Genomic DNA, 18,823 nt, shown 5'->3' with positions numbered 1-18,823 from the left:
ATAACAGCTGGAGCCTAGGGGGAGAAAAGGGCCCCAAGTAATTCTTTTTTCTCCATCCTCCAACCCTGGCCTCACCTCCTCCTGCCCCATTACGCTGCTGAGGGGTCTAGGCAAAGGAGGGGAAAACACCGTTTCTAAGAAAGCAGGCAGGATAAGCAATTTCAAATGGGTTATGCCTGCTAGAAAAAGGGAGGTAGACTCAGTCATTCACAAGCTTTATCCTGCGCAGGACCACAACCTCCCTGGAAAATCAATGGCATAGATAGCATTTATTCAGTCATTCAGGAAGTCTTGGTGAATATCTAATGTGTCATCTAAGAACTTCTCCAAGGGAATGGGATGTCTCTGCAAGATAGAGGGCCCTAATTTTAGTACAAAAGACATATATGTATATATATAAAACTTTAAAATGATTTCAATTAATATTTAAGGCTATGAAGAAAATAAAAGAATATTGTGATGAAGCGTATGGGAGATTGGCAATCTTTATAACAGTGCCTATAATTTGTCCATTGCTATGCCCAGGCATTGTGCACTTGAGTTGCACCATGATAGCTTCAACTGTTATGTTTTTCCATTACTGGGAAGAGGAGATCTAGGGTTGAGTTACTTCCACCGAGGAGAGTGAGCAGGTTTTTAATGAGGCTGTGTAGAGTTAATTTTTAGAAGGCAGAACTTTCCTGAGAGTCCCTCTGGCTTTCACATAGTCCTGGCTGACCGTCACAAAGCAGGTCCAGAGCTGGTTTGTCCAACCTTCAATTTTATAAGCCCTTAACTTCCTGTATTAAATACCTTCTCTTTAAACAGAGTGGTTTCTTTTTACTGCAGTCGAACCCTGACTGATACCATTCTTGTTCTTATCATCACATTTTAAATGTACTATTACATTGAAAATGTAATATAACATTTTTTTCTCTGGCAAACAACAATCAAACATCACTTTAAAATTCTTAAGTATACATTGGCAAACAAACATCACTTTAAAATTCTTAAGTATACATTGATAAAAGTGTGTCTATATTTGGGCAAAGTGCTAACTTTAGTTGGCAGTCATACCCACAAAAATCACATGCATAAGTATGACGCACATATTTTAAAATTATTATATGAAAACATAACAGGAAAGTTTTAAGAAGATTAAAAATAGGGAAAAACTCAATTCTGATGTCCCTTTTCTGAGATTATATTCATTGACAGATAGATGAATGATAAATGACAGCTAGTCAGAGAAACACGTAGCAGAATGGTTAGGAGAGCAGGAACGTTGTGTCAGACCAGCTCAGTTCAAACCTTGGCTCCAGTACTTGCCAGAAGCACGTGTTTGGGTAAGCTTTTTATTCTCTCGAAGCCTCAGTTTTCTCATCTATAAAATGAGGGTAATGCTAGCACCCAACTCATTCAGTTGTTACATAAGTGAGATAATGTATATAGAATTATTAGCATAATGTCTGGCATATATAGCTCAATAAGTGTTAACTGTCACAGAGACAGATAAATTACTTTTTTTTTTTGCATGGCTTCATCAGAAAATACAGGACTATTAGTACAAGGATTCTAAAAGTTTTGGCAAGGAAACTATACTTACTGGTTTTGGTTATTTCTGTGCATCATTTCATATACTGTAAGGTATGTTGGCTGTCTTCTCCAAAGAGCCGTCCAAAATTCCTGAGGAAATGCTAGATGATGAAAGAAATTACCTTTAAATGTTTTCAGAACTTGCTAATACTTGCTAATTCTGCACAAGTTATATTTAAAATCTGACTACAGTTGAGTCAGCTTTGGGCTTTTATTAACCCGGGGTGTGTTGGTTTGGGGACCTCTGGACGTTGGCAGTAGCGTAGGTGTCCTTGCACAGCGGAACAGGGAAACCCAGATTCTGTCTAGAGTCTGTTCCCGATGATGTCTCCGTCCCAAGACGAGCGTGGACTTAAGTCAGACTAACACGTTTGCCATTAAGTGACAAATTACCATTGAAAAGCTGAAGGGGTTGGAGAAAACTGGGCTGCTGGGGAATCAGGAGGAGCCCGGGGAGCAGGCGAGGGGCTCAGGCAAGCTGCAAACTTTCTCTGGGGTCAGAACCTCATTTGTGAAGTGGAGGGACTGAACTGAAAGATGCTGTTTCCCAAGAGCTGGCCCCATATAGAATTTTCTTTCTTTTCTTTTTAAACAGAGGGCCTGGGATTGAACCCAGGACCTCATGCTAAGCGTGCGCTCTACCGCTGAGCTATACCCTCCCTCCAGGAAGAACTTTTGTGAATAACTGGCCACTGAGAAAGCAAAGTCTTAAATGCTCATTATCACAAAGGTTGAAATTCAGAGATAAAATGAGGAACAGAATTATAATACTTGGAGAGACAATGAAAAATTTGTTCTTATTAGAAGATACTGTGTTGAGACATTCACATTATGCTATTTGGGATCAGCAAGTACAGCTGTGCCGCAGGAATCACAGCCGGGCAGTGCTGTACCGCCTGCCGCGTTATCTCGGTTTGGGGGACTGGAAACAGGCCTTTAAACAAGTCTTCCGGGTGCCTCCTGGAGTCACTGCAGTTTAAGGACCATGGGTCTTGTGTATGTATTTTCTTTGACAGCTGACTACAGAGACAATTCAATTTGTTAAAGGATCCTAAATTATTTTGCCCAGCATTTTTCTTTAGAAAATATTTTTTAATTATAAAAAGCGTGTAACTTAAAATCATTTACACTGTTCAAAGGCATCTACTTTGGTTTTTTCAACACTTATTTTTTTACATGACTATTATTCTTACTGTCTCAACAACTGTGTATCTTCCTTTTTGAACTTAATATTATAGCAAATATCCCCCTGTTATTAAAACTATTTTAAGCATCATTAACATTTTTAAAACTGCATTTTTCTTATGACAAAATTAATGCCTATTTATTATAGAAAGATGAAAATATACCAGTGAAAAAGAGAATGAAGTCCATGATCCTGCCCTCCAAAAATCACCATTGTCTCTGGTGTATCACTGTGTAGACTTTCGCTGCATATGTAATACATACATTTATTTTTAAAGCAGAACTTGATCACACTTTTTGAATTGTTTTATACTCTGTTTCTATCTACTATTCTGTGAGTATTTTTATGCCAACAAATACGCACAACATAAAACTGTATCTCCTGAAACATGGGTTAGTTTCAGTTCTTTTGTCACCTCCAGTTTTAAAAAGGTCTCCTAAATGCTGCTTTTGCCACGTATTTCTGTCCCGCTAACGTCCCTTGTTGTTGGGCTTAGGACTCTCTCTAGGTTTTGCTATTACAGAGTACTTTGTGCTGCATATTCTTGTGACACACTGTTAGGCTGTCACACTGGTAAAACTGCAGAATAGAAAAGTGAGGTTGCAGGGCATAGGACTACGTGTTATAAACGTGCAGTCACCCTCTGGAGGATGACACCAGTTTACAGTCCACCATCAGAGTCCTGAGCCGCCTGCTTCTGATCCTCGTCGACACCAGATGTCGTTAGTCTGCAATTGCCAACCTGGTAGGCCACAAAGGATACTGTATTTTTGTTTCAACTTGCATTTTCCATGTTAATAATGCTGCACTTGTTTTTCACATGCTAATTGGCCATTTGTCCATGTTTTCCAAGTAGCCCCATTGATACCTGCTGTCTTAGACCATTTGGGCTTCTATACTAAATTGCCACAGACTGGGTGGAGCTTATTTCTCACAGCTCTGGAAGCTGGGAGGCCCAAGACCAAGGCACCGGCAGGTTCAGTGTCAGGTGAGGATCTGCTTCCTGTTACAGATGTCCTCTTCTCGTTGGGTAGTCACAGGGCGGAGGGCAGGAGAGCTCTCTCGGCCTCTTATAGAGGCAGAGCCCTCACGACCCAGTCACCTCCCGAAGGCCTCGCCTCCCACCAGCATGGGGGGGGTTAGATTTCAGCGTACGAATGTGGGAGGGACACACACACTCGGTCAAGTGTTGATCACCTTCCCTTCCACTAGCAGCAGAATCTATTTACACAGCCAGCTAAGGTGAGGCTTGGCCATGTGACCGGCTGATAAAGTGTCAGCAGAAGATTTGTGACTAAAGGTCTGAAATGTGCCTGGGGGGTGGGGAGTGTTTGCGGGTCCCCTGCCACCCCTGTGAGAAGCACGTGCCTGGCCAGCCTGCCGCCGGAAGCGGGAGGAACACAGGGGACGCACCTGGACCCCACCTGCAGCCGAGCCCAAGCCCGAGCGCCTGAGTTGCCCTGTGTGTCGTAGCGAGAATAAGTGTCACTTCACACTAGAACTCTGGGTCTCTTTATTACTCATCAAGTTTACGGCAATAGTTAACTGAGACAGTGCCCCAGCCCCCTTTCCACTGTTTTAGTTTCTTACTGATTTGTAAGAACCAAGGACACAATTGCTTTGTTAGTCTGATGTCACATGTAATTTCCCCTTTTTGATGTTTTCTTTTCAGGTTTGGCTGCTGTGTTTATTGGTTTGATGAAGCTTTGTGTTTCTTTGTAGACAAATCCGGCATTCTTTTCCTTTATGGCTTTAGCCTTTGGTATTATCCTTAGAAAAGCCTTTCCACCTCAAGATACCATAAATATCTGTTTTCTTCTAGTACTTTTATTGCTCCAATTTTTACAGTAAATCTTTAGTCCATTTGTGATCTGTTTTGATAAAGGATATGAAATACCTATCAGCTAATTCTCTTTTTATTTAAGTATAGTTGATTTACAACGTTGTGTTAGATTCTGGTGAACAGCAAAATGATTCATTTATACATATATATACATTTTCTTTTTCATCTTCTTTTCCATTATGGCTTATTATAGGATATTGAATATAGTTCCCTGTGCTATAAAGCAGGACCTTGTTGTTTATCTATTTTATATAGAGTAATTTGTACATGCTACTCTCAGACTTCTAATAAATCCCTCCCCAACCCCCATGCCCCTTTGGTAACCATAGGTTTGTTTTCTACATTTGTGAACTTATTTCTGTTTTTAAATAAGAACATTTGTGTCATATTTTAGATTCCACATCTAAATGATATCATATGATATTTGTCCTTCTCTGTCTGATTTACTTTACCTAGCATCATAATCTCTAGATCCATCCATGTTACTGCAAATGGCATTATTTCACTCTTTTTTATGGCTGAGTAGTATACCACTGAGCATATGTGCCACATGTTTATCCATTTATCTGTCGAACATTAAAGTTGCTTCCATGTCTCGGCTATTGTAAATAGTGCTGCTAAGTAATCATCTAATTCATACACATACTTGGGCCTTTTTTTTTATTGAGATATAACTGACATTTTAGTTTCAGGTGTACAACATAATGATTCAATATTTATATATATTGTGAAATGATCATTACAATAAGTCTAGTTAACATCTGTCACCATATATGGTTACAATTTTTTTTCTTGTGATGAGGACTTCTAAGATCTACTCTTTTAGCAACTTTCAAGCAGGTGATACAGTATTATTAACTATACTCACCATGCTGTGCATTACACCTGCATGGTATTTGTTTCATAACTGGAAGTTTGTATCTTTTAACCCCCTTTACCCATTTGACTCACTCCCCACACACTGCCTCTGGCAACCCCCAGTCTGTTCTCTGTATCTATGATCCTGGGTTTTGTTTTGTTTTAGATTCCACAAATAATGAGATCATACGGTTTTGTCTTTCTTTGTCTGCCTTATTTCACTTACACAATGCCATCCATGTTGTCACAGTGCCAGGATTTCACTCTTTTTTTATGACCTAATGATATTCCGTTGTGTGTGTGTGACACACATACACATATATATTACATATATATATGTTACTCCATTTTCTTTGTCCATTCATCCGGATGAACACTTAGGTTGTTTTCATATCTTGGTTATTGTAAATAATGTTGCAATAAACATAAAGACAAGTATAGTTTTTCAAGTTAGTGTTTTCATTTTCCTTGGATAAATATTCAGGAGTGAAATTGCTGGACATACAGTAGTTCTATTTTTCATGTTTTGAGGAAACTTCATGCTGTTTTCCCTGGCGGTTTCACCAACCAAATTCCTATTAACAGTACACAAGGGTTCCCTTTTCTCCATATCCTCGCCAACACTTTTTATTTCCTGTCTTTTTGATAATAGCCGTTCTAACAGGTATGATGTAAGGTTGCGATTTGCATTTCCCTGCTGATTACTGATGTTGAGCATCTTTTCATGTGCACGTTGGCCCTCTGTGCGTCTTCTTTGGAAGAATGTTTTTCAGATCTTCTGCCCATTTTTAAAGTGGATTCCTTTTTTTTTTTTTCCCTGCTATTGAGTTCCATGTGTTCCTTATATATTTTGGATATTAATCCCTTATTATATAAGTGATTTGCAAATATTTTCTTCCACTTAGCAGGCGGCCTTTTAATTTTATTGATGATTTCCTTTACTGTACAAAAGCTTTTTAGTTTGATGTAGGCCCAGTTGTTGATTTTTTTCTTTTGTTGTCTTTGCTTTTAGAGTCAGATCCAAAAACTCATCATCAAGACTGATGTCAATGGGCTTACTCCTTATGTTTTCTTCTAGGAGTTTTATGGTTTTAAGTCTTGTTTTCAAATCTTTAATCCATTTTGAGTTAGGTTTTGTGTGTGGCGTAAGATAGTAGACCAGTTTCATTCTTTTGCATGTGGCTGTCCAGTTTCCCCAACACCATTTATTGAAGAGACTGTCTTTTCTCCATTGTATATTCTTGGCTCTTTTGTTTTAAATTAATTGACCATATATGTGTGGGTTTATTTCTGGGCTCCTGTTCTATTCCATTGGTCCATGTGTCTGTTTTTATGCCATACTGTTTTGATTACTGTAGATTAGGTCTGTTTCTAGTCTTTGAATTCTCTTCCACTGCTCTGTTGTCTGTCCCGGTGGCACACTGTCATGTTTCTAAATTTAATTTTATTTATTTCGGTCTTATGATTTATTTAACTTACATTGACAAAACTATGCTATAATTTGAGGATGCATATGCAGGTATTAAGCATAGAAGGTAAAGGAAGGAAATGGTAGTCACAAAATTGAGGAGTGTGGCCACTGCTGAGCGTGACAGTGGGGTTGTGAATTGGGAGGTGCACACAGCTGGCTTCTGGGGTGCTGCCAACATTTTATTTCCTGACCTGGAGGAGATTTTACAGGGGTATGATTCTTTAGCATAATTCTTTAACTTGCACCAGTGTGCCTTACTTACTTTTTCTATAAAGATGCTATGCCTCACAATTTAAGAGTGTTTTTAGAGGTTCTTACCGTGCTCAGAGCACCTTCAGCATGTGTGCAGAGAGGACACAGAAAGTAGTCTAGGGGGGCGGTGGGTGTGGGTGTGGGTCCTTGTACTCGGGAAGTTCAGAGAGCATTGATATAAACATTATTTGGGCATAGTTCACAGTTCACAGAAGCAGAGGGTCTGTGAGAATGTTTGTTCAAAATCTCCAAAACTCTTTTCCCACAACACATTCAGACTTTCAGGTCATTCCCCGAGATGCCCCTCAGTCCCTCACTCCCAGTCTTCCCGGTGCCCACGTTCCCCACTGAGGCAGGCACTGCCGCGTGCCTGGCTCCCTCCACCCCTCTGCTGAGCCTCCGGAGCGTTCCGTTCCTGGATCCTTCCAGACCACCCTCACTACTCAGCTGGAATGCTGGGAACGTTGCCAACTGTTAAGCCGTCATTACTCGGTGTTCCTCACACGTGACTTCTGATCCAGAAAGTGCCCTTATCAACCACTTCCAGACACTCTCACTGCCTCCTGGGCAAAGGCCAGTCCTCTGCAAGCCCCGACTCGTGCCTGCAGTCTGCCTTTTGCCTCATGCCTTTGACTTCCTAGTCACGTCCTACATTTAAGGCAGCTGGACTTTGCAATTTTCCTCATCTGTGCCACATTTCCAGCCTCCAGGACTTTGTCTTTCCATCTCAACATCCCAAATAGCCCAGTCTTCAAGGCCAACCTCACAGGCTCTCTTCACAAAGGCACCCCTGCTCTGTTCTGCTCTGCTCCTCTCCTGCCCTCGCTCTCTTCTCCCCTGGGGTATGACCGGTTAGCAGTCGGTCTGGTTATCCCCGTACTCCCACCCCTCAGAAGGGACTGCTGAGAGTCCCTTCTGGGATTGCCCAAGGCCTCCCTGATAAAGTTCAGAAGGCATTAGGGCTCTCAGACCCCCTCCAGTCCTGTCTTAGGTCACAGTCTTGTGTGGACCCTCTGCTCCACCCCAAATCACCTCTTCTCTAGTCCTGAAACACCTGGTGGTACCCGCATCACGTTTTCAGTCCATTCTTCCCCTCCATCCTAGCTGCCCACTCCTTTATTTGCTTGTCCAAACCCAGCTCATCCTTTTACACTGAGTTTAGACAGCACCTCTCTTCCAGGAAACGCTTCCTCATTGCTCTGGTCCAACTTGCTATTTCTTACCTCTGAACTTTTGGACATTTAATTTCTGTTGACGTTTGTCACATCTGTCCTTACATTTTCATTTTGGTACTGGCTTATCTAGCCAATTAATTATCAGCTCCTAGAGCTGATGTTCGATGTCTCAGCGTTTGTCTATTTTTAATATCGCCCATGCTTTGGCTTGTTGTGTCTCAGTACCGTGAGTTACTTGGTGGAGACATATTGACTGACTGCTAACCATGTACCTAACTCAGTCCTGAGCAACTGCAGGCTCCCTGGCCTGGGGACTGTACATTTACCTTCTTCATACGCTACTTTTATTGCTTGAAAAATGGCGATAATTTCATTCCATGAAAGAATGGATGGGACAAAGCTAAACTGGACATACACTCTACATTTTTATGTCATGTGTTTTTATCATTACTGAAATTTGTTTCTTAATTCAGATGGAACAGAGGAAGCCAGTTTCCCTGGGGTGTGGCTGCACTCGCCAGCTAACTTGTGGTAAAAGCTGATAGGGTTTGGATTCCACTAGATAGCTTAGGGAAAAAGGAAAGAACCAACACAAATTTTCAGTGAATTCTCCTTATTAAAAGCCCTCAGAGCTGAAGGTTAAAACAAGCTCTGTGACACACGGGGAAACAGGCTGTGCCTTTTCCTTTAGAAATTAAAGCCGAGGACAAGCCCAGCCTGTGCTGCGTGCACCATCAGACCCTTACACCCATCTCCCCGCTACACACCTCCTCTTGGAGGACCCACCGGCACCTTGAACTCCTGGCAGCAGAAGCTGGCTCCTCATTTCCCCGCCTGAACTCTTCTTTGTCGCGTGTGGCACCACCTTCCAGCAGTTCTCCAGAACCATGGGAGCCGGGGAGCCCTCCTGTCCCTTTATGGCTCCCCTTCCTTGTGCTGAGTTTCCTTCTGAAAACCACTGTTGTCTCCCATCCCTCCTCTTAGTCCTCTCAGTTCAACCATTGCAGAAGCTGCCTCTCTCCGTGGATTTCCACAGTGCCACCTCGGGGGTCTTTCTAAGCTGTAAATGAGCAAATTTGCCACGCTTTGAAAACTATTTCTGTTTCCTCTGAACCACATGCCTCCCCTCTCCTGTCTACCTGGAGACAAATGCATCCTTGGAAAGCCTGGATGGGTGTCTGTTTTCTGGGTCCTCTTGGAGTCTCCCAGTGAACTGATGTCCTTGCTTCCCTCTACTTCTGTAGCTGCCCGGCAGGTCCCTGACTGCAGCCTAACGCTCTCTCTACTTAGGGTTTCCAGTGTGTCTTCTGTTCTAGACCATGAGCACTGGGGATGGCAGACTGACTTATTCATTTTGGTATTGCTCTGCCCAGCACCTGAGAGCAGATGCCCAGTTGATGTCTGCTGACTTGACCACGCAAGTAGATCATGGCATGCTGGTGATCCAGCAGAAAGGTGGGATACGCTGTCTTGTCATTTAAGCAGCATCTTGGAGCCCCCAAACAGCTAGTAGTCACCGCACGGCTTTGCCCTGCTCTGTCCCTCTGTGCATTTGACAGGCAATCCTCCTTTCCTGCTGCACCTCTTTGCCACCAGCCACCCCTTTGCAGTAGTAAGCACATTTCCCCTAGGTCTGCATAGGGCAGTGGAAGGGTCACTGAATTTGGCATAAGTAAGTAGACCTTGAACTCATTCTGGCTCTTCTGTGTGACCTTGGACAAACCAAGTATTTTTTCGCAGCCTCAATGGCAGGGCCAGTGTAGTTAGGTGACCATGAGCGGTTTTAGAAGTGCTTGGGGGTAGGGGCAGCAGCTGGAACTGGGGCCTGGACCTGGCCTTAACGCAGAGCAGCCCCGCCTTGGTGTGCTTTCATGTGTTCGTACATCTTGGTGACACTTAGTTTGAATGAAGCGTTCCTCAGTCAAAACCTGTTTGAAAACCCCTGGCTTAGATGAGTTTAAAAATCCCTTTCCTCCTTCTGTTATCTTAGGAACCACAGTTCCTCACCTGCGACTAAGGAAAAGGCTGTGCTGGTCTTCTGAAAAAGGATGATTACTGGCCGGAAAGATTTCTCCCCCTTGAGTTTCCTTAAAATTGAAAACTAATTGTGGGTCCCGCTGGTTCTCCGCACTGATCTGACCTGCACAGTGCTGGCTTACTTGGACTTTTATTGTCTTTCCAACTTTTATTCTCAGTTCATGCCGAGATTTGCTAGTTGACTATAAAACACAGCTCTGCAGTGAGGTCATCTTGGAGACTGGCTTCCTGCTCTAAGAGACCAGAAGCAGGCCCAAACTTGCTTTCCTCTGAGTTGGGTGAAAAGAGAACCACTGGGTATTGGCAGGATTCATTTTAGAACTTATCATTTAAAAAGTATTTGTTTAGAAAACTTTGGGATTCAAACTAAAATTCAGTGCATTAGAGGATAAGAGAAAAAAATGCATTTGCTGGATACCTACCACGTGGAAGGGTGTGTTGGGAGCAGTGTGGGGAGTGAAAAACAGAGACTGTCCTCTGTCTTCTCTTAGGGAGCTTTTAGACCAGAAATCACTCAAGAAACGATTCAATTAATGTAACAATTTGAGGCTCATCAATGTTTGTCTCCTAGAAAATAGAAAGAGAACATGTGAGCCATGGTGACCTTGTTGGTATAACCTTCAAAGATGACTTGAGTTCAGCCTTGCTCTTTGTGATTTGAACCTGAATTCTTTGTAGTTTGTACATTAATGGTTCAATGGATAGAAGGCACATTACAAATTCTGTAATAATTGTTACTCAGTGACTGACTTATTGCTTTGTTTTATTTTTAATATGAAGCAAACTTGCCAAAGAAAGCATGGACTTTTGCCTCTCCACCTTTCCACGTGCTGTTCCCTCAATCCGGAACATTCTTCTCCCTGTCTTCATATCGCCTTACTACGGTTAACTGGTTCTCTAAGCCTCTGTTTAGAGTGTGGCCCCCTTTGGGAAGCCCTCCTAAGTCTGGGTTTATTCACCCCTCTTGTGTCCTCCAAAAACATCTTGCACTCACCCTTGCTGTAGGGACCGCTTGCCTTTTATTGTATCAGTCTGTTGCCGTAGCACTAGCCTGTAATCCTAGCTTACATGCAGGAGACTTGCTGGTTACAGGTGTGAACTCACTCAGTCCCCTCACTGCTGGGAGTTGGCGTTGGTATCACCACCGCACGCGGGGGCAGACTAAGGCGTGCTGAGGCTGCGGGGCTTGCCCGGGGCGCACAGCTAGCGCACGGCAGAGCTGGGACTCCAGCCCTGCCAGCCCAGTTCCAGAGTCTGTGCCGTTAAGCTTGCTGCCAGGTGTATCCCAGGGCTCAGCAAACTGCTTGGCGCGTGGAAGGCATTGAGGCATACTTGTTGGAAGAGTGGACGAAGCATGCTCCTCACCTCCAGGAGTTTCCCGCACGGTGGCCTGCTTCCAGAGAGCTGTAATATGAGGCCGGGGGCAGAGATTTCAGGAGAGGCACAGAGCCAGGGCCGAGGGCCTGACGAGGAGGGGGAGACTCACGGGGTCCGGGAGCTGGGGACTGACGAGTGGACTCGACATTCTCACACAGGGGGCCGGGGTCTCCGCCAGGCAGTGGCTGCCCTTTCTGGTTGTGTCAGGGCGACCTGCGCTGTGTCTGGTTCGGAATCTTGACCAGATGACCTCAATTTTAAGAGAAGTATTATGTATCTGATTCGTAGAAATCTAGTAAAAACAAAAAACAAACATTTTCTCTCAGTGCCAAGCAGTGAAGAAAGTAAACTTGCAGGAACCATCTGCACAGCAGAATTTCCAAAGCACGAAGAAAGAGCAACTTCCTTTCTAAATGGGTTTTCAAAGAGCTTGTATAGGGGAAGTTGTCATGAGCCACTGCGGTTTGCGAAGCCCCAGGTTCGCGGAGGGCACAGAATGTCCGCAGAGGCTGGCTGAGGACACGGTGGGGGTGACACCCCGCCTGCCCGCAGCGCTTTCGTCCCGCGTGCTGACAGCTAAAATTCACACACGTTTTCACAGCGCTCACTTACATATGTTCGGGGGGGTTTAATCTATAGATGAGGTGCATCACAGCAGGCAGGTCAGCACGTTTTGCCATAATGAGTTCTGTGCCTGGTCTTGCCCCGCTTCCTGAACACGCCTGACTCTTTCCCAGCACCCGGGGTCCTGGCCTCTCCTCCTTCCCCGGGACCCCTCCAAAGCCTCCCCCTTTTCCACTGAGCCTTCCCAAGCAACACCGCTGCTCACCAGCCTCCCAGTTTTAGGGACAACTACAGCATCTGTCATTTGCAGTAAAATGGCAAAGGCCATACTAGGTGATCGCCTCGCACATCGCGCTGTGGGCTTTAAGACCTGCTTCTGCCAGTTTCTGGGCACGCCAGTTAACTTCTCCAAACCTTTGCACTAATAGCAGGTCCTGCAGTCTGGGGTTATTGTGAGAACCAGCTGAAGAGATACGGTGCCAGGCACGCTCTCTCTCTCTCACGGGCCGATCCTGTAAGACAGGACCCCAGACGCCTCCCTTTGTCTCTGGGTCCTCTCTGGTCCAGTGGTGTCCCAGAAATGACTTTGGGGTCAGAGGTCATCTTACCACCACATACAGCAGACACAGGCACAGGGAAGTCGGACAGGGACTGAAGCTACTCATCCAGTGTCTATGGCCCCCTTAGTGGGAAGGATCCTTTCTGGGCTACAGAATAGAATGTGTTAGAGCAGCTCAATCACTGGCTTATTTATTAACCAGCTCAGGGAGAGTTTGGCTGTGACACTCACTTACATTTGGGGCATTAGCCTTTTTTAACCCTACTGCCTGTCTCATCTTGATCCTTTGGTTTTATTAAAAAAAAAAAAAAAGAAAGAAAGAAAGTGAAGCCAACCCAAACGGAACAAAAAGGCCTATTGCCCCAGAGCTTGCAGAGGCACCTGGGGACCTGCCTCTCAGGCCCAGGTGCCATCTGTTATCCTGCATCCCAGAAAGCGCTCCCTGCTTCCTGGTACTCACTCCTCTGCAAAGCAGGCCCCAGGGATTTTTCATGAGATTAAAAAGCAACTATCCTGAAGGTCCCACCGTGAGTCAGTGCCCGGGGTAGAGGCACTGCAGCCAAGGAGGCAGCAGCCTGTGCTGGGCACCTGGGGCTCAGGGCCCACTGCCGGGGCAGAAAGACGCGGCAGGTCTGAGCCGTGGGGACCCCTGGGGTTTGGGTCTGCCACTGCGCTCAGGAACAGGCCAGTCTGCCTGCAGATTTTCATGTTTACAATTCTCAGTTGTTTAATCAAAAGTAATTGAAACTAGGGGGCAGGGTGAGTGGGGGGGCAGGGAAAGACTGCCTCTGGGCCGTGGGGGGTCAGGATTTGGTCCTGACCATGACGCATGGCGAAATTCTTTGGAAAACATAAGCCCCATTGCTCTTGCCAGACATTTCCAGGCTGTCAACAGTTGCTGACATTGGCTAAGCAGCCAGACAGGCCCTGTGCTGTGTGTTTGGTGTTGTTTCATTTCATCCTCGTGACAGGCCTGCACAGTAGGCCTTCTCGGTAAGCGTTCTGTCCCCACTCGGCAGATTCGAAGCTGAGATGCAGAGTGGTTGGTAACTGGCCCAAAGTCACGTAATTAGAAAGTGGCAGGATTGAGACTTGAGTCCAGGTCTGACGGATGCCCGAGGCTGCGCATTCAGCAGCGTAGAGGGAAAATAAACTGTCTCCGTTCCCCCGGCTCAGTGACGTCAGGGGGAATAGACGCGAGCCCCTCCTCCTTGTAACTGAGGCCTCGCAGCTGCAGCACCTTGGGAAGGGGGCTTGGGTTTGCCTCCAGAGCGGCCTCAGGGAGGGCCGCTCAGGCTGGTGACCTTGCCCAGCACTGTGGGGCCAGCTATTGCCGGGTCTTGGTAGAAATAAGGTCCATGTAAAACCTGCATGGTGGGAAATGGGGTGTGAAGAGGCCTATGACCTTCCCGTCAAAGGGCAGGGGCCGGTACGACCTAGATTTGCTTTTTTGTAAAAAGCATCAACGGCAAGGGCCTTGGTCAGATTTTCGCTCCGTGACCCAGACTGACGTCCGCTGTGAGGAGAGTCTGGGGAGTGAGGCAGGAGGATTCGGGCCGGGCTGACCCAGGGCTGAGGTCGAGGCTGGGTGGAGCCCAAAGGAGGCCCTTTCCGATTGCCCAGCCTTCCTCCCGCCTCTCCTCCCAGGGCCTGGCCAGCACCTGAGCAGGCTTACCCTCAAAGGCCCCGGGACTCACAGGCCTGAGAGGCGAAGGGTTTGCCCCAAGTCTCAGCGGCTTGGGGCAGAGTCACAGCTGGAGCCTCGGTCCCCCAGGGCTCTCCTGGGCCTGGCCAGGCCTTGGGGCTCCTACCTGCTCCTGGCACACCGCGGACGCTGTGTGGGAGGGCTGCAGGCCCAGCTCCCTCCGTGAGCAGTCAGCTCTTTGTTTTGAAGCTTCTCTTCCTGGAAGAAACACTTTAGTTAAGGGCAGTAATTTGTTAGAGTTTTGCCACCATCCTTCCCTTGGGAACTGTGAGGACTTACAGGTGAGGCAGCGGAACTGCGGGGGGCCTCCTTTGGCAGTGCCTGAGGGCTGGGCCACCCAGCGGGTGCCTTCCTCAGCAAACGTCTATGGAGCTCAGGCCCAGGACCAGAGCCGCCGGGCTCACGCTATCACCCTCGCCAGACACAGAGCTGCGGACACATCGTCCGGCGACCATTGTACAGAGCGGTGATGTTTCAGAGGGTGGCCCACGGGGTCCGGGAGCACAGCTGAGGGCACCTCACCCCGTGGGGGCTCAGGGAGGACGCTCTGCAGGAGGTAGCAACACGGCTGGGAACAGAAGAGTGAGTGAAGGGGCAGGTGAGGGGTTCCAGGTCAGAAAGAGGACACCATCTGGGGACCACACGTGCTTAAGCACCTGGAGCTGGAAGAGGAGATACATGAGGCTGGAGAGCAAGGCAGGGGCCAGGCCTGGGAATCTCAGTGAGGATGCTGGACATTTTCGTGGCAGCGACAGACTGTGAGACCTCGGTGCCATCTCTCCCTTGCAACTTAAACATGTGTGAGAGAGAAGCCCTTTGAGCCCTGTGGTGACTGCCCACAGCAGACGGTGTTTTTCCAAGAGCTCTGGAGGCAGAACAAGTCAGGCCTCTCTGTCAGGGATGGTAACGAACCCTGACACTCCGTGCTGCCACCAAACCAGCTTTTGCCCTTGGACACGGTTCGGTTCCAGATGCTGGGGCCGGGGTAGCTCCGGGGCATCCCCCTGTCCTGTGCTTTGTTCCTTGTCACGGGTCACGTACACTACACGACCGACTGTGGGCTCATACTGTCACCACCTATGCTGCAGAGGGGGCTCCATCCTTGAAAGCCAAATGCCATAGCCTGCGCATTTTTTTGTTTTTGTTTTTCTAAATGGGACTATCTTTTTGCATGTTACTATTCTGAAAGTAATATATATTCCTATAAAAAATTAAACATCCCAGAAATGTATACATAGAAAGTAAAATTTCCTGTCTCTTCCCATAATCCCATTTCTCCAAGAAAACCATTCTCTCTCCAGACTTTAAAGGAAGTGTGTATGTATGTATGTCCCGATGTTTTCTGTTGCAGTCTCCCGAGTAAAACCAGGCTCTCAGGCCCCTCAGGAAGTCCTTTGGGTCTTTCTGGAAGTCCCCAAAGGGTCCCTCACATGTGTCCATATGCCTATCTGTTGGGTGCGTCTCCACATGGCAGCTTCTCAGGTTCCCCTTCTCCCCTGCTTCTTGTGTGTCCACAGCTTGTGGAAGCTTGGAGAAGTTAACAGAAGTCAAACACCAAAGTCCATGCCATGGGTGCTGTCTCCAGATGTCTCCAGAGTTCCCGGTTCTTGTTTGGCCGAGGTAGGGAAAGGGCCACCTGCTCACCACGTCCCAGCCATCCTTTATCACTGGGGGCCCCAAGGATGCTTTGCTTAGATCCTTAGTCTCAAGACATCTCTACTGAATGGTCCCATCAGCTCCTCTGCTAAAGCCTCTTGCAGGGGCCTCAAATTCAGTCTAGGGGACACGTGGATGGGGAGATGCTCTGCCTCATCGCCCTTTTCCCTTTTCTCTGCCTCTACCCACCTTCACAAAGAAAAGTCTCTTCTCTCTTGTCCTTTGTCTTCAAGAGTTTATGTTTGCTTGTAGAAGCTCTTAATACGTTGTCACTATTAACCTTCTTATTTATATGGAAAATATTTGCATTAGTTTATATTTAACATTGTCAGTCTTACTTTTTGTTTTTAAGAAGTTTCAAAATTTATTTAGCTAAATCCACCTAGTTTTGCCTTTATTACCACTGTGTTTTCTGTTCTGTGTGTCAAGGATTCTTCCACACCAAGATTACAATAATACTCTTTTCTAGTAAAGTGGGAGTAGTATGTTTAAGGTAAACACTCCCATCTATCTGGGATTTGTTCTCATGAATGTCATGTGTTAAACGGAATTTCTTTAAAAGCCCCCATAGAGTGGGACGTAGAGACTAAAAGCCAAGAGAAGACTCGGCTGGATGCCCTGTGCAGGGGAAGCTTGTTTGCTGAAAACACAGAGGGTGGTGCTCTTGGCCAGCCTGGAGTTCCATCTGCTTCCTGCTGAGAATGACCCTCAAACCTTGTGTCTTAAGGGCCAGCCTTTTCCGTGTGATTTTAATCCAGGCTTGAAGGCATCAGTGGGATGTGTTCAGGGCTGCATTTTGCTGTGTAGTGGGGCAAGCTGAAGAATCACTGGGGACCATGAGGATTGCGTTTCAGAGAGGGTCAGGTCTGTTCTGTCCACACGGCCTGGCTCCGCCCTGGAGGGGTGGGCAAAAACCCCCGAGTCCTTGAGCTGCTCTAAGACCCACGGCATCAAGTGGCATCCTTGATGCCTCCTGGCTAATTTCATCCATGATGATGTCTCAGTGCCTGGCGTGTGTTGAGGCCTCAAAAATCTTTATCTGTTGAATAGTTAGAAAGCCATTAGGAAGGATTGGGGAGGCCCAAGAAGACGAGAGTCAGAACAGGAGAGCTTCAATGGCGACCCCTGGTAGGGGAGGTGACGTCCCCCCGTTCACTCGTTCTCAGCAAGTATTAGTTGAGTGTCTGCTAGGAGCCAGCGTAAGTGTGTCATTTCTCCTCCAACAACCAGTTCTCTGCTTCTCCAACCCCAAGTGAGTGTCCAACAATTTGCTTCAATTCTGACACGACTTAGCGTTATCGCAGACTCTGCAGGTTGAGAGCTGTCCCACAAGAGTGCCCCACTTGTGATGCCAGCCACAAAGGGGGACCCCAGGCTACTCACACTTCTGCCTGGCTGACTACAAAACTGGGGTTCCCATGACCCTGTCAGGTTTGATAATTTGCTAGAATAGAACTCAGGAATAGGAATCTGATCACAGATTATTATAAAGGGTAAAACTCAACAGCCAGATGGAGGTACACAGGACAAGATCTGGAAGGTGCTTCCGTCCTGGTGGAGTCGGGGCACACCATGCTCCTGGCACGTGGCTGTGTTCAACAAAGTGGAAGCTCCCCGAGCCTGTTGTTTAGAGTTTTTCTGTGAGGTTTCATTTCATAGGCATGACTGATGAAATCATTGACCACTGGTGCTTCTCCCCTCTTGGAGGCTGAGTGCAGGGCTGAAAGTTCCAACCCTCTAATCACATGGCTGGTTTCTCTGGCCACTAGCCTCCATCGTGAAGCTATCTAGGACCCTCGTTAGCATACATTCAGCTACGTTCAGGAAATAAAGGTCGTTATGAGTAACAAAAGATACTCGTATCACTCAGGAAATTCCAAGTGTTTTAGAAGCCCTGTGCCAGGGACTGGGAATGAAGTCCGGGTATATGTATATATCAGAATAAGATGCCTGCCTTTGTGGAGCTTACAGTCTGGTGGGAGAATATACACACACAAAAAATAGACACACTAAGTTATATGATATGTTGGAAGGTGATAAATGCCACGGGAAAAAAAGGCAGAGCAGAGTAAGGAGGGTTAGGAGAGCAGGTGGGTAGGGGTGGCAAATGTGTTACATTTTAAAAGTGTTTCAAGCGAGAACTAATTGAGTTTTAGACAAGAACTCAGTTCTGTGGTTGGTGCAGAATAGAATCATTAGAAGAAAGGACATGGAGGGCACAATAAGAAATAAAGCATCCGGTTGAGACGAATCGCCTTGACTCCTTCTAACAGTGAGCTGAGTTCTGCTCCAGCTGGTCAGCATCAGATAAGGGTAATGCCAGCACCAACTCTGAATCAGATCCACAGCTGACGTGAAGCAGCTTTAAAAGAAAGGACTGACCAAAAGTCCAGCGTATTGATGTGACATTGCAGTTGTTACCGAACCAAACTGGGGTCTGCTTGCCGTGCCTGGTAAAGCCAGCCTACAGCCAGCAGGCTGTGGTGGAGCAAAGGGCAGTGCTTACTGCAGGGCACCCAGCAAGGAGCCCAGGTAGCCGGAACCCCCGAAAGGCTTTCAGGGAAA

General features: G+C 46.4%; 1 long non-coding RNA gene across 1 annotated transcript in view; it reads left to right on the top strand.

Annotated features, from left to right (window-relative positions):
• The window catches only part of LOC140698305 (uncharacterized), a 45,439-nt gene that overhangs the window by 2,941 nt on the left and 23,675 nt on the right, over nt 1-18,823 (top strand). Inside the window, exon 2 of the long non-coding RNA XR_012076020.1 lies at nt 16,120-16,222. This is a non-coding gene — a long non-coding RNA (uncharacterized lncRNA). The remainder of the gene's footprint in view (nt 1-16,119; nt 16,223-18,823) is intronic.

This window comes from Vicugna pacos, chromosome 9 (genome assembly GCF_048564905.1).
Source record: "Vicugna pacos chromosome 9, VicPac4, whole genome shotgun sequence".
Classification (NCBI taxonomy): Eukaryota; Metazoa; Chordata; class Mammalia; order Artiodactyla; family Camelidae; genus Vicugna; species Vicugna pacos.
Note: the sequence above shows the minus strand (reverse complement) of the source record. Positions and strands in the feature narration are given on the sequence as shown.